General features: G+C 45.0%; 1 long non-coding RNA gene across 3 annotated transcripts in view; it reads left to right on the top strand.

Moving 5' to 3' along the window:
- The window catches only part of LOC310710843, a 60,443-nt gene extending 33,782 nt beyond the window's left edge, over nucleotides 1-26,661 (top strand). For all 3 annotated transcript variants that reach the window (XR_014528262.1, XR_014528263.1, XR_014528264.1), the window contains one exon: nucleotides 24,269-26,661. This is a non-coding gene — a long non-coding RNA (uncharacterized lncRNA). The remainder of the gene's footprint in view (nucleotides 1-24,268) is intronic.
- The last annotated feature ends 228 nt before the right edge of the window (nucleotides 26,662-26,889 follow it).

The following is a 26,889-nucleotide window of genomic DNA, read 5'->3' as shown; positions in this document are numbered from 1 at the left end:
CCAGAGCACCACATTCTGTTCAGGGCAATCTTCTGAGGGCCACATGCCATTGGTTGGCAGAGCCAGAGGCAAAAGTAGGCAGGGCAGCAAATATAAATATCACTGTTGTAGAGTGGTCTAGCTTCTACACATACATACTCAACCATTCCTCTCTATCCTCCATGAAGGCAAGCAAAAAACATTACTGGAGGTCAAGGACACATTCTGCCAGGCATAAGCATTCAATGAAGCAGGGTCAGTGAAGGGTGTGGCCTGTTCTGAGGGCCAGATAGACAAGCTTGGAGGGCTGCATTTCTCCAATGCATAGAGAAAAAAGGACATCCTAAGGAAAAGTGAGACATTCTAGGGTCAAATCGGAAACCAGGACAGCTTCTGTAAATCTGGGATTGTCCCTGGAAAATAGGGACAATTGGAGGGTCTGGTGAAAGAAGCTTCACCTGCTGGTTTCTCTCCTGTCCTGTTGGGGATCCTGGCTTGCGCCATTCCTGTTAAACAGCTCCAGTGTATCATTGGCACAATCTTTTGCAACAGAAAGCAATTACAGCTAACGGCTCCAAAGCTCTACCTACCGAACCTGATCTGCCTTGTCATGTCCCATTAACTTCGCCTTCAACTCTAATCCTTGCCCCTGTAGTATATAATGAAAGACATTCAAATATATGTATCAAAATGGCATCCGTATTGATTTATTAATGCTAGGGAATGCTGTCCTAATTGAATTGAGATCCAGGAAGCAAGTTAATGTAGCTAACAGTGATACAGGAATTCAATCTCCCCAGTGCCTAGAATTATGACTTTTTTTTTGGCCGTCTTTGTTGGCAGTTAGATAAATAACAAATCGATGTAGATTTCAGTGAGCTTTCTTAAAAGGCAGAGACGGAGCTGAACAAACAAGCCTGGCTTTAGCAACCGAGGAAAAGTTTAAAGAGTTTTCTAAAGGGAATAAAGGAAATTGGGGAGTTTTTGGAAGGGGGTTGATGTGTGGTATCTTTGAAAGAAAGGGGCTGTGTTCACTGGGTCTGGCACATGCTAACAGAAGGATGGTGAAGGTTCAGGCAGCCTGAAGCCCACAGGGGCTAGCCTGAGGAGGAGGAGAGGGTTTTGCATATGCTCAGAGGCACTCTCATCTAGAGCCAGTCTGTAAATATATATGGCTGCCTTATAACTATGCCAGATAGCTGATTGAGAGCTAGTGAAATGTAGTGATTAAGAGGCTGAACTATAAAGCAGGAAATCCTAAGTCTGAATCTCGCCCCTGTGAACTCACTAGTTGATCTTAAGCAATCAGTCCCATCCTTCCACCTGTAATAGGGAGATAAAGACACTGGCCTGCCCTGGAGGGCTGTTATGAGCATTAGTGAGATAATGAAACCCTTTGAAAACTCCAAAGTGTTTATAATGGCCAAATATTACTGAGATGTTGAGAGAGAGGGGGGTCTCTAACAGAATGCTCAGTATCATCACCAAACAGCGGCTCCTTAGGTGGAGACTATAATTCTTTGGTGGAGGCTATAACTTAGGATTCTTCCTAAGCCATGATTTGGCTTAGCATTACGTGCAAATGAGCCTATGAATGGAGAGTGGATGCATTCTTGTCTCTAGCACACATCCATGTAAAAAGCATGCATGTGAACTCTAGGATACCACAGAATGCATAGCCTGCCATTTTATTTGCTCATTGAGAACCATTTCATAATAGATTTTAGGACAGATATGTTTCTCCAGCAAATCTTTCCTCTAAAGAAAAAAAACACCACTTGGCTTTTAAAACAGTGGGATGAATTTTGTAGAGGAAATGACGACATGAAACAACAAATGAAATAAAGGGTTTTAGCAAATGTTAATTTTACTCCTAGACCTATTGGAATTAATGGAAATGACTAACTTAGATTTATTAATTTCAATGCATCTACTCTGAGTAGAATTTAGAGCAACAATTTTGGGGACAGCCACCATCAGTAAGAGTATACAGTCGTACCTTGGATCCCAAATGCCTTGGTATTTAGACATTTTGGCTCCTGAATGCTGCAAACCCAGAAGTGAGTGTTTCGGTTTGCAAACATTCTTTGGAACCTGAACGTCTGACAGGGCTTCTGCGACTTCCTGCAGCCAATCAGAAGCCACGCTTTGGTTTCCGAATGTTTTGGAAGTCGAACGGACTTCCAGAATGGATTCCATTTGACTTCCAAGGTACGGCTGTAAATGGATTACAAGCATATTTTAATAAGTAGAACGTTTTAGGTCATGACAAATAAGACATGGTGTTGTTCTGCTAAAATGAGAAGAGCCTTGCAGGGGTGTAGCTAGCTGCTCTGGCACCCAGAGCGGTGTGGGTGGGTGCGAGCTGCCCACAGGGGTGCTCTGGCGATCCGTGTACAGGGATGGCGCGGCGAGCCACCCAGGGGAGTGGTGCGGCAAACTGCCCATGGAGTCCACCTGGCGGACACAAGCCCCACACTGCCGTTTTGGGCAGCGCGGGGCCCCGAACCACTGCGTCACTCCCAGGAGAGATGCATGGCTCAGGCACGCTGCAGGCTAGGCCCCACGGTAAGTGCCACCCCCGCGGTGTGCCATTTTGCCATTGCCCTCAAGGATGACACCCGGGGCCCCCCTGCACCTCCCTTCCTACGCCCCTGGAGCCTTGCCAATACAGTTCTGTTTTCAGAACAAGAAGTCCTAAATAGCAGGAACATCATGGGTGCTAGCCAATAGGCACTCTTCACTGTTGCTTTCCCCCTGATTCCAACTGAACCATGCTGAAAATGTGCAGAACCCACGCTTGCCCTGGAACTGACAAAGATACACACTGAGATTGCTATACATTTATAGCACATTTAAAGCAGATTAACTGTGCTCATATCTGGCTTCCCTTAAATAATCTTGGGGGTACTGATGTTTATCCCTCACAGAGTCGCAGTTCCCAGCGCCCTTATCAAACTACAGTTCTCAGGATCTTTAGGAGACATCATGGGCTTAAAAGACCCATGGCTATGCCCAAAGAATCCTGGGAACTGTACTTTAAATGTATGGTGCATGGATATGACCAGAAAGTCAGTTCTTGAAATGTTACACCTCTGCACTTGCAGCCCAAATAATTTCTCTCTGTGCATATATAATATTGAGGATTGTAGATATTATATTTTATAGCTTTGTCCACATCAAAATATGCAAACACATATGTCCCCACCCTCTAGTGTCCTTCTGGAATATTCTGTAAGTGATAAATCCATTTTATGCCTGGAATCATTTCGCCCCGCTGGAGCTGATATGGTCAAGCAGCTCAGAAGCCTGAGTTAATTAAATCAACAGCTAAGAGTGCAGGTTACCCACAAAAGTGAACTTTGGTGCCCCTAAAACCACTTGCCCAGAGAAGGGCTGGGGGGGAAACAGAGAAGTAAGTAACCACAGTTGAAGTAAAATGGAAAAAGAAATCATCAGCTCTATACCACTTTGGCTGGCTGGCCACAGGTATCAGGATATTAATTGCTCTTTGATTTGATTTTGTTGTGGGATTAAGGGCACATTGTGGCTTCTGTAGGTATCTCAGATGCTGTAAGGATGGAAGCGAAATCCCTCCACAGCACAGCTTCTTGTCGCCTCATGGAATCTAAGATGTTGCTTCTCCAGGAACAATCAACGTCCTTCATTCTCGTCTTCAATCCAGTCTTTTCCAGTATTTTTATCTGGGTAGAAGAAAGGAGTTGGGGCTTATGGAAAAGCATTTAAAAGCATATGGTTGCATGGTGGAGGGCAGGAGGACAGTGAACTTCATCAATGGTGGGAAGGGCACTTCTCCTGTTAGGTATTTCTGTCCTACCCCACGGATGGCCCATACAGTTCTCTTCTTCTTCCTCCTCCTCCTCCTCCTCCTCCTCCTCCACCACCACATTTTATTCTCAACACAGTCCTAAACACCGAGGTTGCAGGTTTGATCCCCATATAGGGCAGCTGCATATTCCTACATTGCAGAGGGTTGGACTTGATGATCCTCAGGGTCCCATCCAACTCTACAATTTTATGATCCCATGCATGCTTGCTCACTTCCAAACCTCCTTAGCGCTGGGCAGGGGTGCTAACTTGAATAAAATATGGGGGGCTAGGTAAGCCCTGCCCCACGTAATTAATCGCATGATATGGCACACACACATGATTTGAATGGCAGTGCCCTTCAACTTGGGGAGGGGGCTGGCCCCCTGAAATATGCTATTGGTGGGGACGAAGAGACCTTAGCCCCTAGGATTTGACTCCTATGCCGCTGGACTGGGCAGGGGAGGCTGAAGATTGGATTGGGCAGAAGTATCTCTGCCAGCCCTCAATCGAGGTATCACTTTGGGATCCTTATACTGAGACAAAGCCCTGAAACAGAGCTTTCGGGGTGGGGTGGGGGGCTGAGCAAGCCTGGGATCCACTGGATCCCCAGCCAACCCCACGGCCACAACATAATGGCATTGGGCCTGAATTAGGTCTAGGCTGGCCTAATGATCTCCCTGCCCCTCATCTTCCATCCCAGCTACTGGGAGGGCTGTGGATGCTGGGCTCTGGGAGAAGTCAGGATTGCTCTATCAAGTGTATGTCGGGTTGCAGCATCACAGAGTCCCTTTTCCCCCCAACTCCCCAGACCTGGAGCTGCACTGTCTATTGGCCTGTCAACTTGTGTATAGATACAGCGACTTTTAGCAGAGGGCAGCCCCTAAAATGCCAATCTGAGAGTCATCTTGGTGCAGATGTAGCTCTTAAGACCAAGAAGACGCTTAAAGTCCAGGAGAAAAAGAACTGCCCTGTCCCATAAGTCATGAGATGTCAAATGCAGCCACAGACATTAAAACTTCACTGCAGCGAGTGGTTTAATTTCCGGGGATATAACTGCCACTTTGACTCTAATGGTAGATGAAAGTTAAGATTTCCTGGTCATTCTAACCTCAGCCTGGATGGCAGAAACCCCAGGAGTTACTGTTGCAAACAATGCACCTTTTATCCAAGGGACCGAAATCCCATTAGCCCTAAAGACGTTAATTATAACAGAAATTGCCAATGGTGGCTTACTCAGGAACTGGAGCATACAAGGGGAGCAATAACTTTGCCCCGTAATGCTGGTGCCATCTGGATGTGGGTTTCCCCCTGTCTCTTCATTTTTTGTTTTGTTTTTTAAATTCTCCTTAACTACTGTAATAATTAACAATGTTTGTCTGGCTGTAGGCAGCCAACATGCCTTGTCCTGAACAAAGGAGCTTCTGGGGGAAGTTTCAGTAGCATTCTTTTCTTTCGAGGGGGGATGAGAGTTGCTCAATATAATAATAATAATAATAATAATAATAATAATAATAATAATAATAATTTATTATTTATACCCCGCCCATCTGGCTGGGCTTCTCAGTAGGTCTTGGGAAAACAGTAGGTCAATTTGTGGGGTCCATTTGGGGAAGACATTTGATTCAGTTCTCATTTAAAGGCACTTTACATAATTTGCACTGTCCAAAATAACACACACGAAAGGAAATGCAGTTCACGTTTCTCTGAATCTTGCAGTATGGTTCTACAGCCAAATATATCCATGTACTGGTGAAAATAACATGCAAAAATGCATTGTAATAGGTACTAGGGGAAGCCACTTTCGAAAAATATGTTTGTTAGGCAAGATTGCATACAAAAATGTGTATATTAGGAGAAATTCACACTAAAATGGTGATGAATTTTTCACAAAAAGCTTTTAAAAAGTGACAAGAAAATGCGAAAATGTGGACAGGTGGACGAAGAGCCAGTCTCAGTAGAAGTCATCTTCATATGTTTGAAATCTCTTTTATCGTTTAACCTGATGCATTCAGCCACAATACTGCCAATTGCGTCTAGGTGGCGCTGTTGTTTTCCTGTTCTTTCCATCAAACTCTGTATACCATATTTTTCGCTCTATAACACGCACCCAACCATAACACGCACGTAGTTTTTAGAGGAGGAAAACAAGAAAAAAAATATTCTAAACAAAACAGTGGATGTATGATTTTTGTGGTTCATGCTGTGGCCACAGACATGTGATCTGACTGTGAGTTTGGAGTAGCCCAATGCAAAAATCCTGAGGATCCATGTGGATCCGTGCTTTGTAACCACGTTTTAAGTGGGGAGGGAAGGAAAAGCATTCAAGGGACAAGGAGCACGCGTGGGGTGGGTGGAGAAGGATGCTGCTAATAATGAAGAAGAGGGGTATAAGGGGAGAAGGCTCCTCTCCTCTCCCACTTTGTTCCTTTAAAGCAAGCAGGCTCTGCTTTTCTCCCTCCTCCCCGCTCATCCCCGGCTTAGCGAGCTGAAAAACTTTGCTGCTATGTAGCGAGCTGAGTGGGGAGGAGAGAGGGACAGAGAGCCTGCTTGCTTTAAAGGAGCCAACCAGACAGGAGCCACTTACACTTGTGTAAGCGGCTCCTCTCCTCTCCCGCTTTGCTCCTTTAAAGCAAGCAGGCTCTCTGTCTCTCTCTCCTCCTCACTCAGCGGCTCTTCTCCCGCTTTGCTGTTTCAAAGCGAGCCACGGAGGAGGGAAGGAAGGGGAACCATGGATCCTCTGCTCATGACTGCAGCAGATCCCCCCGTCATCCGTAGGCATTCCCTCCATAACACGCACAGACATTTCCCCTTACTTTCTGGGAGGAAAAAAGTGAGTGTTATGGTGCAAAAAATATGGTACTTCCCCAGCTCACAAACCATGGTGACAGCTTTTGCCCTTGATGCCACTGAAAAATAGGACCTTGATTTTTGGGGAGGAACATGGCTGTTAAAGTGGCATAATACTGCTTTTAATGGAAAGTGTAGGCATGACCTATGTCTGCTCAGAAGTCCTTGCCGAATTCCATGAGACGTAAGTGTGGTTAGGATTGTAGTCTTAGTTAGATGCAACCCTCAGTCAGAGCCCAAAGCTTGGAGTTGATGCACTTCCTAGCAAACCTGGATTTCTTGCTACAAAATGGTGAAATGCCCTTTCTCTGGTATTTCCCTCCCCATCCTGGCTGGGACCAAAGGAGACCGCTGCCCTTGCTACCTGCCTTTAACTCTGCATAGAGGAACTCCAAACAACAGCCACTGTCTTTGTTCTCGTTTACCAACCATGCGGTGAGACAGGATTTCGGAAACAGTTTGCAACGTCTGCCTCAGGTCCTGTGGCTGTGCACTTTGGTTTTCCTTCCCTTTGACGATGTTGGGGTTTTTTCCCACCTGTGGTTGGCCACCAGCATATTGCTCGTGCAAGCACACATTGTCTCAACTTCCTTGTTAGCTCCTGGGATCAGTGGGATCCACGCCTGACAATGATCCTGTCCACTGCTTCTGCTAAGTGAGGTTCCCCCCGCCTCCCCACAAGTTCCCTTTCTATTTTAAGGTAAAAAACAGTAATGGCTTACTTAATGCCCAAATGGCTTCTAAGAAATTTAAAACTCTAAAAAAATCAATACATAATTGATAGCAAACGTCAAATTAAAAACCAATAACAAAACAGTTAAAGCAATAAAATTGTGCTGCTTTTAATACTTTTTATTTCTTTGTTTCTTAGAAAAAAGTTTGTTTGTTCCAATTATTTATACCAGGGGTTGGCAAAGTTTTTGTGGCTTGGGCCGGTTAACGGTCCCGCAGACGCATGCGCAAACACTATTTCCAGTGCTCCTTCCGGCATGGAGGAAGCGTGTGCAGCTTCCCATTGGCTGCAAGAGCTTCCTGCAGCCAATGGGAAGCCAGCCACTGTCGTGGAAGGCAGTCCCTGCTCTGCTCCGCACCAGTTTAATGTGGTGCACGGGAGCCGACCGAGCGGGCGGCGGGGGTCCATGGGCCAGTTAAACGACCTGAGGTTGCTGACCCCTGATTTATACCTTGCCTTTCAGATAGAAATCCTGTCAAGGTGGCTTACATGTAAGGTTCAGATATTTGGGTGGCATCCAGTGTAGTGCTAAGTTAAAGCCACTTAGCAGTATACTTGTTCCAGTGTTTTGCATCAGTGGAACATTGTTGTACAAGTGAATGCATAAGCAGGTTGCTGGTACTGTAACTTTGTTGCATGACAGATTGCACAATCTTTTGCACGGGTTTCCAGCTAGCCTTTACCTTGGACTCATTCATGTGTTGTGCAACATTAAAAACTCATCCATCTGCTAGTGCACAAGCCCTTGTGCTAGTGAAAACACACATCATCATCATCATCATCATCATCATCATCATTATTTTATTTAAAAAAACCCATCAGGATCCTTTCCAGAGGGCACTTGAGAGTAGGTGTGTGTGTGTGTGTGTGTGTGTGTGTGTGTGTGAGAGAGAGAGAGAGAGAGAGAGAGAGAGAGAAGTTCCACTAGAGCAGGCCTGGAAGTGGTCTTCACATCAGTAAATGCTGTTCCTCATATTTCCATTGATGATGATGATGATGAAGAAGAGTTTGGAGTTGATATCCCGCCTTTCACTCCCCTTCAGGAGTCTCAAAGCGGCTAACAATCTCCTTTCCCTTCCTCCCCCACAACAAACACTCTGTGAGGTGAGTGGGGCTGAGAGACTTCAAAGAAGTGTGACTGGCCCAAGGTCACCCAGCAGCTGCATGTGGAGGAGCGGGGAAGCGAACCCGGTTCCCCAGATTACGTGACTACCGCTCTTAACCACTACACCACACTGGCACTGATCCCTTTTAACTTGCATCTTGAACTATTTGAACAGGCTCCTTGCCTCCCCTTGCTTTTGGGGAACCTTTGGTCCTTCAGATATTGTTGTACACTGATTCCCATCAGCCTCAGCAAGCATGGCCAATAGCAACATCTGGAGGGACAGAGGTTCCTCACACCTGCCCAAGCAAAAACAGGAGACAAAATCCAAGCCATGTCTCCACAGCTGCTGGGCAGGACCCATTTGCTGGCTTCTAAGTTTTGCAGAAATGATTTACATGTCTGGATGCCCAAATGATGAGCTTTGTGCCAATCAGCTTAATTTAGACACACCACAGAATTTTGTTTTAAGACTCAAATCAGTCAAGCAGACAAATCATGCCTTTCCTCAGAAATAATCTCTCTTCCCTGCCTTCCCCTTCAACCAGCCCGAGGAAAATTTCTGTGTCATGTAAAAGCTCTCACACTGTCTTAACTTATGTTGGGTAATGCAAATAGCTATGTACTTACTTACTTACTTACTTACTTACCTATCTATCTTGATCCTAATAAAAAATCCATATGATGATGGCTTCGGAAATTTAACAAGGCTGCTTCTTCTTCTTCTTCTTCTTCTTCTTCTTCTTCTTCTTCTTCTTCTTAAGTCATAAGCCTCCAAGTAAAAGGCCACATCTGCACCTTGCACCTTACGTTCAAAGCTCTATAATTTAACAACCATGTCTTCCCCCAAAGAAGTGGCCCCCAACGGCTGCTCAAGCTGCAATGGAGGGCAAGGCCCAGGCAGGACTGGAGAGGCTGTGGAGCCACCACTGAGGCAGCTGCAGCAGCTGCCACCTGCGTCCCCTCTGGTGCAGCTGTTGGGGGCCGCTGATGTTGCTGGGGAAGGGCCAGGCAGGAGCAGAGAGGCTGGAGAGTGATGAGCCTCCCTGGCTGGGCCCAATCCCAGGCCCGACCTTGCTGGTCACAGCAAACTGCGCGGCCAGAGCAGGGCAACAGTGGGAGAAGAAACCTTTGCTTGGCTGCAGCCTCCACATAAAAGGTAGTTCTGTCCGGGAAGGCCGTTTTCAAAATATGGCAACCCTATATGAATGTGATCTTCCATGTTTACTGAAAAATTTGGAATATATATATATATATGATGTGTAAATTGAGAAATTGGAGACAGCATATTTGCTCTAATTCTTTTAAATCAAAACATTTTCTGAGGACAAATGGCGACTTTTATTTATTTATTTATTTATTTATTTATTTATTTATTTATTTATAACCCTGGCTCTGTTTTTCTGGGACTTGGTGACTCTCCCTCCCTGTTGTTGTTGTTTAGTCATTTAGTCGTGTCCGACTCTTCGTGACCCCATGGACCAGGCACTTCTGTCTTCCACTGCCTCCCGCAGTTTGGTCAAACTCATGCTGGTAGCTTCAAGAACACTATTCAACCATCTCGTCCTCTGTCGTCCCCTTCTCCTTGTGCCCTCCATATTTCCCAGCATCAGGGTCTTTTCCAGGGAGTCTTCTCTTCTCATGAGGTGGCCAAAGTATTGGAGTCTCAGCTTCAGGATCTGTCCTTCCAGTGAGCACTCAGGGCTGATTTCCTTAAGAATGTATAGGTTTGATCTTCTTGCAGTCCATGGGACTCATTATCCCTCCAATAAAACTTCAAATTATTCATGGCTATAAGGAAATGTCACCCCTAGTCAGACATTCCCCCTATATCCCTGTCCCCCCTGGGAACTCAGGGGCAGAAAATACCTTGTCCCTCGTCCCTCTCAAATCCTCCTTAATGAACACATTAAAATGAGACTGTTTGTTTATATCTTTTTCAAAATCTCCAAAGACATTCCTATATATAAGTCCTGCTTCAGATCCCGTCCCTGTAATGGGTCATTAATGTATTTTAAGTGAGAGAGAAAACTTGGCATTGGCAGCAGAAGATTGCTTTAATAGCAAAGTGACCCAGAGTGCCTTTTGATTGCTTTTAAATTCCCAATGAATAATAGATATTGGGCCTTATAATGCAATGCTAACAGGCCACCCTCTGCAGGAGCCAGAATGCTTGGTTAACGGAGCCAATTGGAAAACTCAATAGAGGAAGTTTAAAGGGGATGATGATAATAAAAAGTCCTTTAGAAAAGTGGGAGGAAAGCCGTCTATTGATGAAGACGGTATTTAAAACAGATACCTGGTTATTACTTCATTCCAGAGGGCTTGCAGGAGGTAGAACTCAATAGGACACACCATTGTCTTCAAGGGTAGCCCCATGTAAAGCACATTACAGTAATCCAGATGAGAGGTCATTACAGCATGAACTACCGGGACCAAGTTATCCTAGCCTAGTAATGGTCAAAGCTGGCAAACCCACTTAAAAGCCCTCTTAGCCACAAGGGCCATCAGGATACCAGTGACTTCTTGTTCCTTCAGGGGAAGTGCAACCTCTCTGAGAGTTTCCACCTAATTCCAATCTTCTGGGGCTGATGGGAGTTGTAGTCCAAAACATCTGGAGGAGGGCACCAGGTTGGTAAAGGCTGTTGTAGGCCAGAAATTTAAAACAAACACACACACAGAACAATGTAATCGTAACTATAAAAAAGATGATGTGATCTGAAAAATTTAAAATATTGGGTTGTAGCCAATGGTGGCAGGGTGATGGACCCCATTTCACCAATCACCTGTGAGCTATATTGCATGCTGTTCTGCAGATCCCCTTGGACCTCAGCAGCAGCTGTTTAGGAGATGGAAAGGTATGAAGTCGGAGGGGGAGTGTCCTTACCAGGCAGGAGCAGGAACACTTTCTACAATGTCATTGTTTATTTATTCCTTATTTATATGATTTTTTTTTATTCTATCATTCCTCCAGGGCAGTTCACAACAATCAATTCAACCAATAAAATGAGAAAAACAAGTATTAAAAACTTTTAAAATGAATAGCAGCAGCTTTTAAAACATGAATCAGAAAAAGCACCCAGTAAAGCAATTAATTCAGCTGCCAGAATCAGGTAGTTTCTTCCCTCTCCCTTAAAAAACCCCCAAAACTTTTATTTATAAATTGTATGGGTTTTATGGAGTACTTATTTTGAGTGGGGTTTATTGGTTTGTGTTTTGTTTTGCTCTTGTTTTTATTGGAATGAGAACTGAAGTAGTATGAATGAACTGACTGAGAACTCTTCAAACAGATAAAGGATTGTGTTCTGATAACCTTAGGGATGCTTGAAGAATTACATTTCAGTGAATTTTGATGAAGACTGACCTGATCTGCACCACCTGGACTGATGTGCAAATTGGAATGAAGTTATCCTTCAGATTTCACGCTGCTCATTTGCAATATTTTTCTTGGCTCAAAAAATTGTGCAAACATGCATTTAAAATGCATTAAATGCATGTTTTAGGGGAAATTAGCTTTACAAATACATTGAGGTCAAATATATATTTTGTGATAAAATCCATATTTAAATAAGTATTTTAAAGAATATTTAAACATGAATTTTTGTGCTGATTTCCCTCCCCTCCCCAAAATATAATAGATCAATGCATAGACAGAACAGACTTCTGTCTGAACATGCACCAAATACAGACCTGAAAAAGGCTGATCCATCTAACTCTATTTCAGGCAGAGAACCATCCTCTGTAAAGTGGGGTACATGGCCACCCTAGACTTTTCATGCATAAATCATTGTCCTCCTTTGTTTCCCTGTGGTGTTGGCCACAAGTGGGCAATTGTTCTCTATCTGGGGCCCCTGACAGGCAGACCTGCTGCAATTGCAACCAATGAGGTGAACCACCATGGGTACCAGGGGGCAGACACCCGACACCCTGCCACTTGGTGGATCAATAGGCATTAAGACTCCTGGGTCCAGGAGCGAAGAGGCATTAGTGGCTTCCCTGTCTGAACCACACTAGCCAGGGAGGGATTGGTGCATCCAGACCACTGAGCCCATCGTGGGAAGTGTGGTCATGGAGGCTTCTCAATGTTGTGTCCTTTGGCTGGGCAGAACAGAGATTGCGGCTAGGATGCAATTTGGGATAGACGAATATTCCTTCTTTCAGGTTTAGGTGTTTCTTTCCATTCTTAATTTCAGCTCTTCACATTTTGCGGCAATCTGCAAACTCCCCCCCCCCCCCTTATCCTCAAGAAAATCCACCAGCATTTGTGTATTAATTTCTCCTGATATACACATTTTTGTATAAAGTTTTAAGGAATACACAGTTTTGCATATTACTTAAATGTATATTACACAGCCTCGTCCTGTCCACAGAATGGAAGATGCCAGGATTCCCAAGGATATGCTCTATGGAGAGCTAGCTTCAGGCACCGAACCCGTTGGCAGACCAACTCTGCGCTACAAAAATGTCTCCAAGTGTGACATGAAGGCATGAAGGCTGGCAACATCAACCTCACCATGCTGTGAATCCCTTGCAGATGACCACAGTACCTGGAGACAGACAGTCAGGTCATGTACCCATCGCAGTGACGAGAGGAGGAATGATTGCTGGGAGGAGTGAAGAGAAGAGAAAACACCATGGTGCATCTGCTGCAGCACAACCAGACACCTTTGAATGACTCTTCGCATCAGAAAAATATTCCTCATGTTGATTTGGAATCTACTTTCTTGCAACTTGAATCCATTGGTATGGGTCCTACCCTCCCGAGCAGGAGAAAACAAGCTTGTTCCATTTTCCATGTGACGGCCCTTGAGTATTTGAAGATGGCTATCATATCTCCTCTCAAGTCTTCTCTCAGCCATGCTCAACATACCCAACTCCCTCAGCCAGTCCTCATAAGGCTTAGTTTCCAGACCCTTTATAATTCTGATCGTCCTCGACACACATTCCAGCTTGTCAAGATCCTTCTTTTACCTATTACCATCATAATTATCTCTTGGAACACCAAGTGGTCACCAGTGTCTGTTAAGCAACTTTACTCATTAAGATCTATATATTCCAGGGTACGCCTGCTTGGTCTCCAATCTAGGTGATAAACATTGAAGGGCAATCTCAACATTTAGCTTAGGGGTAGAGCTTCAGCTTGAGAGTCAGTGTGGTATAGTGGTTAAGAGCAGTGGACTCGTAATCTGGTGAACCGGGTTCGATTCCCCACTCCTCCACGTGCAGCTGCTGAGTGACCTTGGACCAGTCACACTTCTCTGAAGTCTCTCAGCCTCACTCACCTCACAGAGTGTTTCTTGTGGGGGAGGAGGGGAAAGGAGATTGTTAGCCACTTTGAGACTCCGTAGGGTAGTGATAAAACGGGATATCAAATCCAAACTCTTCTTCTTCTGCTTTGCATGCAGTCTCAAACCCCGGCATCTTAACTCCAGGTAGAGGTGGGAGAGACCTTTGTCCAAAACTTCCAGTTGGTGTAGATAGAACTGAACGAGATGGAGCAGTGTTGTAACTTTGTGTATAAGGCAGCCTCACGTGTTGCATGCCTGTCAGAATATTCTCACACCAGCACCTTTTCTTCTTCTTCTTCTTTTGTAATTCTTCCCCGCTTGCCATGTAGGTTTGCCATCAATAGGGCAGGTGGCAAATGCCGTTCCGCATAGTCAGGAAACACTAGGTGCTACTGCTTCATGCCTCTCAGAAGCACAGAGCTTAAGAGGCTTGGAAATGCATGGCAGAAATTGCGTCTTCCAACAGGGATGTGTTTGAGCTCCATCTGTTGTGCATTAAAACATTTCTAAGAATGGCCACAGATCTCCGCAGCTTAAAATGTCTTAAACATGCGCATGTGCCCAAAGCGTCAGCCGAGAGAATTCGGCTTAGCGCCATGGACAGCAGCAGAGCGAGGCTGACTCCAACCAGCTGCAGATTTGGCCTGAAGAGACAATTTTTGAAACAATGCTTGCCACGTGTTTGGCTAGAAAAGTAGCAAAGTGGTTCATTTGCTGATGCATTTTGAGAAGGGCTTCCAGTTCCGATGGGACCTATAGAGGTTATTGTGCTATCAGTATCTGAAGGCACATGAAAGTTAGCTAAGCAGGTTTGGATGAAAGATGGAGAACAAAGGGATTTGTGCATGGTTTTTTAAGGCTCTGATCTGATTGAGCTTTGCTTGCACTGAACCGCTTCTTGCATCAAGCGCTCTCTCTGAGCCACTCATGCATTGTCATGTGTTGTTTTTTTTATAACCCCAGTTAATTATATGCAAAATTAGATGGGAAAGTGTGTATAATACATATAAAGGAATCAAACCCCTTGCTTTATTTTTGCAGCATAATTTTATAAAGTCTATTCATTGCACACTATTTTTATACAGTTCTATGTGCTGATGTATGCACATGTTTATGGGCCAATTGCTTTAATGTATATTTGTATACTATGTGTGTAGTATTATGCCTATAATAATGCATGCAATAGGTGCATGTTGTAAACCGTTTAGAGATTTTTCATTATACTATATTTCCACTAGATTGTCATAATGCTGTGACCTGGGTCGACTTGTCTGACAGCAGTGACAGTCAATAGGTACAAAGTTGAGATCAAGGAGGTGTGCACCCAATAGGCATTGCTGCTGTGTGAGGATAATGGGATAACAATGTAGTAAGTAAATACAGTAAAAGTATAATATGCCCTTGCCTGTGGCTGCAGGCAGGCAGCATAATTTTCACATTAGCCTTCCTGTCTGTGCCTTCTCTTTTGACTGTCTATTCAGAAATCTGCCTTTGAGGCAGCCTCTTTGGCTTAACTTTCCAGTGTAAGAGCAATTTTCAAAGCTGCTCAAAAATTTCGATTGTTTTCAATTTTGGGGCTGATAATGGAGATTGACGCCCCCCCCCTCCGCAAAATGTTTTGTGAGACTGCACACTGATTCTCTTGAGTGGCATTTCCTCTAGCTGCTGGTTCAGCCATATAGTGTGTGTGTGTGTGTGTGTGTGTGTGTGTGTCTGTTTATCTTGGTTACTGTTCCATTCTTTCTCCTTCCTAGATGAGCCACATGGTGATCCTATGCCACCAGGAAGCACATCATAAACAGGATAGCATCACTGCTGGACTACATACCCCATCGGATTAAACTACACAATGGCACCATGACAATCAGATGAAATCAGTTCAGAGAAGGGAGCAAGGAAGAGCGAGCAAACAGTGATGAAAAATTTCAGGAAAAGGCAGGTGTTTTTTTGATATGGCAGAAGGAATTTGGGTCATTTCAGATCAGAGCTTGTAGTTTCTATCTAGTAGTCATATCTTGGTTGTCGAACGCCTTGGTACTCGTACGTTTCGGCTCCTGAAAGATCGAAATCCGAAAGTGAGTGTTCGGGTTTTCTAACTTTTTTTGGAAGCTTGGGCTTGGGCTCGGGCAGCTTGGGCTCAGTCTTGGGCATGGGCCACTGCCAGCCCGAGCCAGGGAAAGAGTCGTACTGGCGCTGGCACTGTGCACGCCATGGCCGCTGCCAGCCCAAGCTAGGGAAAGAAGGGTGCAGCGGCCTTGCGTGCCCACGCATCTCTTTTCTCAGCTCGGGCTGGCAGCAGCTCAGGCTGTCCTCTTATTTGATCTTCAAGATATGGCAACCCTATAAATGCAAGAGAGTAGTTAGGGTAAATAACTACAGTTGTGAGTAGTACATTAACTACAGAGAAAGGAAGGAGCAGGTGGTAAAAGGTTCTAAGATATTTTGATCAACCAATCAAATATACCAAATTATTTTCTTGTTAATCCAAATAAATGGGGGGGGGGGGCAATGCAGAAGCCAGTTGTGTGATCACTGCTAGACTGAGGCAGCTATTCTGCTGGTGCCCCTCCCTCACTCCTAGAGCTTGTTGATGAAGCTAATTCAGCTTGTACTAATGTAGGAAATCATTAAAGATCAATAACAAAATCATTAGCAGTGTGACGCTCTTTCTGGACTGTCTGATCGACAGATATGCCACTTAATCCGGCCATAAAATCGGCACCATGAGCTCATTTTAATGGGTGTCAGCAAGATTGATTGGCAGAGGTCTAAGGGTTAGAGCAGCAATGCGCAAGCCAGACCACTAATGCACTTGCAAACTCTTTGGAGCACTTTGAGGCAAGTTAAACAGAAAGTGCCCTGCAAACCGCACGGAGCCCCATTTTGCTCAAGCCACTTAAAAAAGACTCTAAAGCTAATGCAAGGCTCTGCAACAGAGCAGGACATTACAATGATGGAGGCGTCTTACTTGGTTAAATTAAAATCAACAAGCAAAGATGCATATGCTCTGAATGTCTCTTAGTATCTATCCAGGTGTTCCAGAAGCTGCTGGGAACATCTTATGAAGAAGGCACTGACCTCTGGGCTTAGAAAATGTAGGTTTTCAGTGACCATTTGTTTTTCGACGTCTGCCAGGCCCAGCCTCAGACACGTTGGTGCCTGAGACATAGCATTTCAGTGGCACACGCCCATATAATTTATTGGGACATAATCAGGGATGGGGGTGAAATTTGTTCAGATGGGATTTTAATGCAAACATACCTAATTGGCCCTTCCCAAACCAATACATGAATTGAAATGCCAGACTGCTCCTTTGAAATTAGCAAGTCTCAGAATTTTTACAAAAATGTATTATACTGGGGAAGATTGCTAAAATACGTATCTTAGGAGAAATATGAAAGAAAACGCATATGAAGTTTCAAACTGATTCAGAAACGGGAGGAACTGGATTTAAGATTGGAAAACTAAGAATCAGAGCAAAGCCAAAACTAACAAATTCCTCCACCCCTAAGGACAACCCACTGGGAAGTTCTCTTGCGCAAGGCCTGTTGAAGTGAACTGGGGCTGTAAAAGAGCACTTTTGCATAGTTCCTGTTCATTCAAAGGAGCTTCGTGATGGATTGTGGGTCAGATCTGTCTGTCTTGCAGACACCCCTTACATGTTTTGGCTGTGTGTTTGGAGAGGGTGAGAAGGGGCCGTGTGTACATATCAACTTATACACACAGAGTTCCTCCACACAAGCGTGGTGGTGGTCTTGAGCTCACTGACTGTGTAGCTGGCGGGAGGCATAGTTAGCTCCCATTGCTTTACAGCCCCTATGGCATATTTATTTTACCTCCTTTAGACATGTGAGGGAGTTAAGAAGCCCACTACATCTTGTCTTATACACTTTAAACAGTATTTAAAGCAATGTTTCCAGAGTGGTTTAGCAACCATTCTTTCTTCACGGGGAACTCTGGAAATGGTAGCTCTGTGAAAGGAACAGGGGTCTCCTAACAAGTCTCAGCACCCTTAGCAAGCTACAAGTCCCATGATTCTTGGGGGGGGGGGAGCCATGGCTGTTTAAAGTGTGTTAAGTGTCTTGTGTAGATGGGGCCTTATATCAAGACCATTCATTGCTTCAGGAAGGTATCATGGATACCACAAAGGTGTCCATGGATTCATGGATTTAATGGATTAATAACTCTTGATGGTGGGGTACATTTTAGTGATGCTCATCTCAAACAGTAATGTCGGTTCACGTTGCCTGTGCTACACGAGTGGAAATTGATGGGGCTTTTTTCTTTGGCCCCATTGGATTGCTTTCATCCAAGCGACTTGTTTTTCTGTACATGGTTATTACTGCTAACACAGCAGTTTGACTTCACCCCCAGAGGCATACTTCACTGTCTCTCAAGACAGATGGATGCCAACATTTATATTTATATGCCACTTTCCCACATATATGTGCCCAAAGCAGCTCACAGCACAACAACAAGATAACAGCAAAAATCCAAATCAGTACGCTTGGGGCACTGCTAACAGTGTGACATTTTAATTTCATTATAAAAAAGCCAGCAGAACAGCTGAATGTTTTATTCCAGTGAGAACTGGGTGAACGAACTGATGTGGTGGGTGCAAGGAGTGGTGTGATTGTTGAGTGATTATGTTATGTGTGGGTGGTTTAGATTCATTTTGTGAGTGCAAATGTGTACTGTATGTTCGAGGTGAATGTATTCTTTTATTCTTTTCTTTTTTTGTAATGTTCATGAGATTTTCATGATGATAGATACTATAGTTATTGCCACAGTTTGCTGTTGCAGCCATTGGTTTGCCCAGTTTTGCCTCTGGCCCCACCCAACAATGGCACACAGCCCCCGAATGGTTGCTTATGTGGCCCCTGGGCTGCAAAACTTGCCCACTCTGGTACATTTGAGCCCGACACTGTGGGTTAAACCACAGAGCTTAGGACTTGCCGATCAGAAGGTCGGCGGTTCGAATCCCTGTGACAGGGTGAGCTCCTGTTGCTCGGTCCCAGCTCCTGCCAACCTAGCAGTTCGAAAGCACGTCAAAGTGCAAGTAGATAAATAGGTACTGCTCCGGCGGGAAGGTAAACAGTGTTTCCGTGCACTGCTCTGGTTCGCCAGAAGCAGCTTAGTCATGCTGGCCACATGACCCGGAAGCTGTACACCGGCTCCTTTGGCCAATAAAGCGAGATGAGCGCCGCAACCCCAGAGTCGGCCACGACTGGACCTAATGGTCAGGGGTCCCTTTACCTTTACCTTATACTCCTATACTTCTTTACTGGAAAAGAAAGGAAACTCTAGTGGGTGGGTCTAGGTGTGGCCAGACAGGAGGGCAGAGGTAAAGCTGAGAGGCTGTGGCAGCAGACACCAGCAAACAGTGCCTCCTTTTGGCTCAGGCCATGACTTGTGAATCATTTAGTCAGAGGGCCAGGCCTTGTCACATGACCAGCCATCTGGTCTACTGATATTTGACAGGTGTCTCATAGCTCTGTTCAGCCATTCTGTATTTCTCTTGAAGACCCTATGTGTAGTGCTGCTGCTGCACAGGCTGTATCCCTGTCTGATGGGGCCCAGGATCAGGGCCCTCCTCAAGTTGCAACAAGCTGTTGGGTCAAGATGGCTGCCACAAGGCCCTTGCAGAGAAACCCACATCCCCTGACACCAATGTAGCTCCCGTGGTTAGCCAGTGGCTAATGCTCTAGCCCTTGAAGTCACCATTTTGTCAGCGTTTCTTCTGTAATTAGAGATTTTGGTCTGGCCCACCAATAGGCTGAGAGATCACTCTGTGAACTTTACAAGCCTCTGAGGTTAAATGGCTGAAGAGGCCACAAAGACTCAATAAATTAAAAAACAACACGGCAGCAGCATCAACCCCAGTGTTTTTATCTAACAAGGGAGCCTTGCGTCTTCATTTAATCCTGATGAAGGCCGTTGGATTAAGTGGAGAAATCCCGGTATCGACGAGGGGAAATTGTGGTGATACCATAAAACACACACTAAAGCAATTAGTGGGCAGTTCTGCTGGCCTACGGGCTGTTTAATTCTGTGGTCATTCCCATCTAATGAAAACCCCACACAAAAGGAAGACACATTGGCTGTGACCTCCTCATACTTCACGCAGGCCACACGTGCACCACAGCGGTATCGAGAGTGATTTGAGGCATTGAGGGGAAAATTACTTATTGTGGGAGAGTGGGCTAATGAAACAGGGGGAAGAAGAAGAGTGGGGGAAAAACTGACCAAACTTAGTACGTCTGAAATAATGGGAATGTGGTTTCTGTCCCACCCAGCCTGCCCTTGCTTGTCATGGTTAAATTATTGCAATTGGACATCCCTCCCCCACCACTCCCCTCTAGCTAGCCTCTTAATTATAATAAACCAGATATTTCTTTGTAGGAGAAGCTGAGGAAAGCCTGCATGTTTGCACCACAAGGGGGCAGTTTTCAACACAGAGTTTTCCAAGGATCACTCCTTGTGGATTGGTTACTGCTTGACTCCCTCCAGCTGAATTGTGGTCACCTCCTGGGTGTTTAGAAGAGCTAAGATGCTTGAGGAATCCTGTCTTTGTGAATTCTGATCCGATCTGAACTGAACCTCAGATTTCTGGCTAATGTGTGGATTCAGAGTTATCCTACAGGTCTCCCACTCCCTGAAAGTTCCAGCACCCTTCTCTGCTCAGAAAATGTATCAAAACACATTTTAAAATGTGCACTTTTAGATAAAATAAGTTTATAAATACACATTTTAACACTGAATACATGCACAATGCAACCCCATACTTGATGCATTTAGATAATTGAAATTTCACTGATATTCCCAAGTAAGAACACAACCACACCTTACATTTAAAGCACATGACTTCCCCCAAAGAATCCTGGGAACTATAGTTAATCTCTGATAGGTAAACTTTAATACATACATAACACAGAAAGGGGGGGGGGCACAAAATTTGCATACACACAATACATTTAAAGCACATCTCCCCCAAATCCTGGGAATTATAATTTACCTCTTACAGAGCTACAATTCCCAGTACCCTTCCTAGGATTCTTTAGGGGGAGTGTGTGCTTTAAATATGCATTGAATGTGCTTTAGATGTAAGATGTAGATGTGACCTATAAATGAATATAGGATTGCAGCCCTAGAAATCTTATTTAAATACACAGATTTTTAAAGAAATGATATTTGTGTTGCTGCCTTCTAGGGTCCTGCTTTGGCTGCACTGGGTGAAGCAGTTCCTCAGCCCTGGACCTGGTACCCAGCAGCCATTTCTGATGTATTTTTCATATCTTAGGTTCTTATGGCCCTTTTGTTTGTAGCAAAGTGTATTCATTGGGGTATAAGTGGAATTGTGCAAATGTGGCATGTATCGAGAGAAAAAAATGGAATGAACTCTGATCCTGATGTTTTCAGCACGCAGAAGCACATATTTATAGGAAATCCATGCAGGTTAGTACCCAGATAGCAAGGGACAAGTGGAATGCAATAATGGGCTAATATATGTTTAAAACATATCTTGGTGTATACCAATTAAACCATGGGTAGGCAAACTAAGGCCCAGGGGCCGGCTCAATCACCTTCTAAATCCAACCTGCGGATGGTCCAGGAATCAGCGTGTTTTTACATGAGTAGAATGTGTCCTTTTATTTAAAATGCATCTCTGGGTTATTTGTGGGGCATAGGAATTCGTTCATTTTTATTATTTTTTTTTCAAAATATAGTCCGGCCCTCCCCCGGCTCCCTGCTGAAAAAGTTTGCTGTCCCCTGAATTAAACTGTCATGGCTTCACCCAAAGAATCCTGGGAATGGTAGTTTGATGAAGACCCTGAAAAATTCTCTGTTAGAAACCCTCTCCAGAACTATTCTTCCAAAGCAGTGGTGCAGTTACGTAATTTTACACTCCGGGACTGAATGGTTCTCTCCCTGCCCCCTCATCTTCTGTTTAGATGGTAAATTGAATTACTTGACTTCAAAAAAGTGTGGTAAGTAGGTTGGCCCTACTGTGTCCAGAGGTCTTCCTGCTCGTTTTGTTGTGCGGGGTCCTGGACATCTGCCCTGATGAGACCACTCTTCTGTGACGAGAGGGAACGACTGCAGAACTCCTTGAAGTCTGTAGTGTCTTTGGTCTCAGTCTCAGAACGTTATCGGCCTGATTTTGTGACACACACACACACACACACACACACACACACACACACACACACACTTACTTTGAATGCACTACACCCTAACACTTCCTTTCATCTCTGAGCACCATCACTCTTCAGGCCAAGCTTCCGCCCGAAATGTAGTAGCCACCCTGCCTCACTTTGGGCTTTCCAGTAACCGCGCTGTGCATTAGTCTACAGAGAGCAGATTATTATTTCCTGTAAAATCTATTTGCTCCGACCACAAGCCAGCGCTCGGGCATGATCCTTTGCTTACAGGCCTTAGCCAGCATGGTATCAAAATAGACATCAGATGGGAGAGGCTTGCTTTGCTCCTTGTGATACAACCCCTCCCCCCAAAAACCCCAACACTCTCTTTCCTGCACATTAGTAGTTGCTGTTTGCTGATAATCGTGGATGCTATAAGGTCATCTTTGCTACGTATTATGAGAAAAGTAAACTCTGGGCAGGGAGAAAATGAAGTTATTCACACATACAGCTGCAATCGAAATTATTCAACCCCCCCACCTGCAAATCAGGTTTATTATCAAAATTTGCAGACTTTCAGCTGTTTGCACAGAGCAAGTAAAAGAAAAAGGCCTTTGAAATAGCTCAACAAAACGGATGCATCAAGTGGTTTCCCCAAATTCAGCTGAAAATGCAACTTTGATTTGTTCATTGCAAACAGCTGAAAGTCTGCAAATTTTGATAAGGACCGCTCTCCCCATCAACCAGAGGGCGCCCTTTGCGTGGCCGCACACAGCACCCTCGATCCTCCAAGACTCCCGGAAGAACGCTCCTGGTCCACCTCCCCACATCACAGCCCTTGAGGTTCCCGCCAAACCTCAGTTCAGAATGAACCAATCGTAGCAGGCGGAGGAGCCAGAGAGCGGACCAAGAAGGGGTAGTCTTCACTCTGGTCTGCGCTTTGTGTATGTAAGGGAGCGGAGCCTACTTGGGAGCCCACAGTCGGTTCCAGAGCTTCACCCTCCCTTTGTTTATGCTCTTTATTGCAGGTTAACCTCTTTACAGGTGTGTGGGCGTTGCTACGGTCTTTCGGTGGTTGCTGTTAAAGGACCAGGAAGGAATTTTCCCTGCATTGGCAGGTTTCACCTTCTCCATAGCAAAATATCACAACTTTGGTGGTTTTAGGCCTTGGGCAGAATCCTTTAGTCTATCTTCCCTAAATGGGGGGGGGGGGGCGTTTTGAAGCGGTGACACATGCCCCCCCCCACGGCGATCCCATGGTTCCCCGTTAAAGGGGCTGTGTTGAAGGGAGTCACAGGCCATATGCTGAAAGGTTGTCAGTGCATTCCCTTGTGTTGCGGCAAAATGGGGGCAGGCTCTCTTCTTAAACATACGTCTTCCAGAGCCAGCCCACTCCCCAGACAGATCTGTTAACCCTGATGTGCCTCAGATCCCCGGCTGGGGACTGGGAGGGATAAATGCCCAATGCCTAAGCCAAGGTCTTCCTACATCTGAAAGTTTAAATAAAGTTGTAGCTCATTTTAACCCCATAACACGTTGTCATGCACCATTCATTTCACCTGGGTGGCTCCTTCTCCGCCTGGCCACACAATAAACCTGATATGCAATGAGGGTTGAATAATTTTTGATTGCAACTGTGTATTGCAACTGTATAATGGCACAAATTCATGGTCACCTGATTAACAACATGTTAGTCAACTGATTAGTTCATTGATACTTAGGTAGTTCAGTAAATCAAAGAGTGTAGTGGTAGATTCTGAAGTGCAGGAGCACATCATGTTAGCCTCCATAGTCACCCCTCTGCCCCAATAAGGAAAGTCTGAAAGGGAGGCAACCTTTGGGAAGCCCATAAGAAGAACCTGAGTGCAGCAGCCCTCTCCCCACTTGTGAATCTCAGCAACTGGAATTCAGAGACATGCTGCGTCGAGCAGTAGAGAAAGGCATAGCCATCGTGGATATTTTCATATGCTGCTTTTATATATTATATTTTGATATAGTTGCTGTATTATTGTTTATCTGTTTGTAAGGTGCCCTGAAAAGTTTATTGAAAGGCAGAATATAAATTCTTTAAAAGGAAGGAAGGAATGTACTAATTTCCACTGTTTTAATATTGTTTTATCACATTGGATTTTGTCTTAAAATGTTGCCAGTTGCTCTAGGTTTGGTTGATGAAAAGTAGTATGTGAATGATATCCCACAAAAGGTTCTACCACAGGTAAATCTGTTTCGGCTTTCAGGTGCCACAAGCCTCTTTGTTCTTTTTGCTGCTGCAGAGCACTGTGGCTACCCTTCTGAAATTCACACTGATTTGGATCTGGTTTTTTTTTTCCTCTTGCAAATCTAGGTCACTTGCCTGGTAACCCCTGAGCCTGTGGTCTTGAGGTGAAGTCTTCAGAACCCAAAGCCTCAACTGAGAGAGCATGGATGGAACCAGACTCTTTGAAGCCTGCATGTTGCTGGTTGGGGTGACTGGTGCATAACACCAATGCAACCAGTTGGTGCACTTGGGAAAAAGCACTGTGGGTAGGAGAGCGTGGAGTGGGGCTGGGCCTGCGGTGTGTGTTTCCTGAGATGAACAAAGATTGATGCAAAGTGCATGCAAGCACATGGTGACAAGTGATGACTGCTCAGCTCTGGGAGGTATAAAGGCCAGTGCTGGCAAAGCGCATTTTAAAAAGAAGCTAGTTCTGGTTCTAGTTCTTCCTGTCCAAAAATGAATTAGTTTCGGTAAGTTTGTTTGGCCAACTGAGATAGTTTGTTTCAAGTCCATCCAAATGAACTTTTTAGTCCATAAGAACATCTTTGCCCTCTCACCTGCACCTCAAAAAAATAATAATCAGCATTCAGAATGCTATAAGCTGCTGTGCTGAGCTGTAGGATCCATAAGTAAACCAGGGGCCACACACAAGGAATAGGATGTCCCTAGTTCTAGGATTCCTCTAGTGTGATTCCTCAGCTGGTGTAGGCTTGGAACAGGTGTGGGTCGCCTGCCTCATTAAGCCCAGGTGCTGCAATCAGCAGGCAAAGTAGAAAAGGGAAGCAGAGCTGAGGTGTTTTGTCTGCTCAGCTGCCCACAATGATGGATCTTGACTAAGATGCTCCTAGACTTCCATAGGACTGTGCTTTGGGTTTGACTCTGGACTTCAGACTTGGCTACTTGGATTGACCCTGGACTGTGTTTCCTGTTCCTTGGACTTTACTTGCATGGACTGATCCATGGTCTTTGAACTTTAGACTTGACATACTGACTTGCTGCCAGGTAGGCCAGGGATTCAGGACAGGGGGTGGTGGTTTTTCTCGGCCCCCCCCCCATGCTTTCTAATAATGTGACAGCAGAACTACATCTCTCATTGTTCCCTGCACCGCATCACACTCTTAGCAAGTGGTGCATCCTGATTGAGAGAGGGAGGGGGGAATCTTTCCACTCTGCTCCCCCTGTGCCTTCATTACTGCTCTAACGAACAAGTTAAGGAATGGGAAGTGGGAGTGTTTCTGGTTGGTGGTCATGTATGTGGGGAAATCTGATGGAGAGTGGGGAAGCTGGAACTTCTTCTCCAGCTCAGATCAAAATCTGAGCTGGAGGAGAATTTGGGGGCTTGTAAAGCTTTCCTGGTTATGAGGGGGTCTTCAATTAAGCGTGGTGAAACCTGAGGCTCTGGAGACAAATGTGCCCTTCCACGTCTCTACATCTGGTCCTCGGGGCTCTCCCTGGGCCTTGCCCCCTTCACTGGCCATGGCCTTCTTCAGCCATGCTCCACATCCTCCTCATGTGGCTTTACCTGGCTGAAACGTAATAACGCCTCTTCCTTGCCTATGTGGCAGATGGATCAATGTGTGCTGGGTGGGTATAGAAACTTCTGGATTTTGTGTGGCAGGTATTCAGCATGCTATACAAAAGTATGAGTCACATCTATCTGCTGTTCTGTCCATGTTGGCCCCTTGTCACCCACTTTGCCTCCGGCTTAGCCCACCACAGATTTGGGGCCCCCATAAGGTTGCTTAAGAGGGAAAGCAGCCAGGAGATTGGTGGTAGGATGATGACAAGTGAACAGAGGGAGAACCCACAAATTTGCATGCTCTCTGACATTAAAACTGTGGGCAAGGGTGAGGGCTGAACTGAAACCTTTCTACCTGATGTGCTAGATTACTATTTGTAGGGTTTTTTTGTTTGTTTGTTTATGTAGGGGATCAGTAAAAAATAATAATTCTACATTTGTGTGGTAGAGCCCAATCTGCCATCTCAGGACTTTTGCCACATTCTGCTGCATATAAAGATGCAACAGGGAGGCTGTAAGAGCATGGGAAGAGGAAAAATACAGTATTTCAGTAAGATTTCTTACTCAAAAGTTGCTCAGTTTTTCAATATGTTGCAATTTCTAAAAGGGGGATTTGGGCCTCTTGCAAAGGCCTTCTCCCCCTGACTTTGTCTCTCAGCTAGCATCCTGTCTCGCAGCCTGGGTGCTGTGACATTTCTCTGAGGTAACAGGTGCACAAAAACCACTCTGAGGGCCATCAAAAAACCGATGACTTCCCTCCTTGTATAGACTTCTCCTTTCTGAGGCAGAAAAAGAAGATGTGGTGTCTTTGAGAAGCCGGCCTTGCGTGCTGGGGCCAAACCCTCACTCTGTCTGGCTGCGGCTGTTATCTCCGCTTTTTAAAAATGTTTATTCCTTTTTTAAAAAACACCGGAAACTGTTTTTGTCATGTCTGTGTTGACACAATAAACATTAAGATTCATTCTTTTGGGCTTGGGGTGTGAATGCACGGAATTTCCCAAGGCAACCATGCAAGTTGTTAGAGTAGACAGTCCTTTCATGAAGGCCCACCTGAAGCAACATTGATGCCTGTGGAGGAGAATCCAAAATGGTGTCCCATCTTATGCTAATTAGCATGGGGGCGCAATCCATGGGAAACACATGGCTTCTCCCAGATAATCTTTGAAACTGTAGCTTATCCCTTACAGCA

The sequence above is a fragment of the Podarcis liolepis genome (genome assembly GCF_965112155.1).
Source record: "Podarcis liolepis genome assembly, chromosome: 7".
NCBI lineage: Eukaryota > Metazoa > Chordata > Lepidosauria > Squamata > Lacertidae > Podarcis > Podarcis liolepis.
This window is presented reverse-complemented; position numbering and strand designations above follow the sequence as displayed.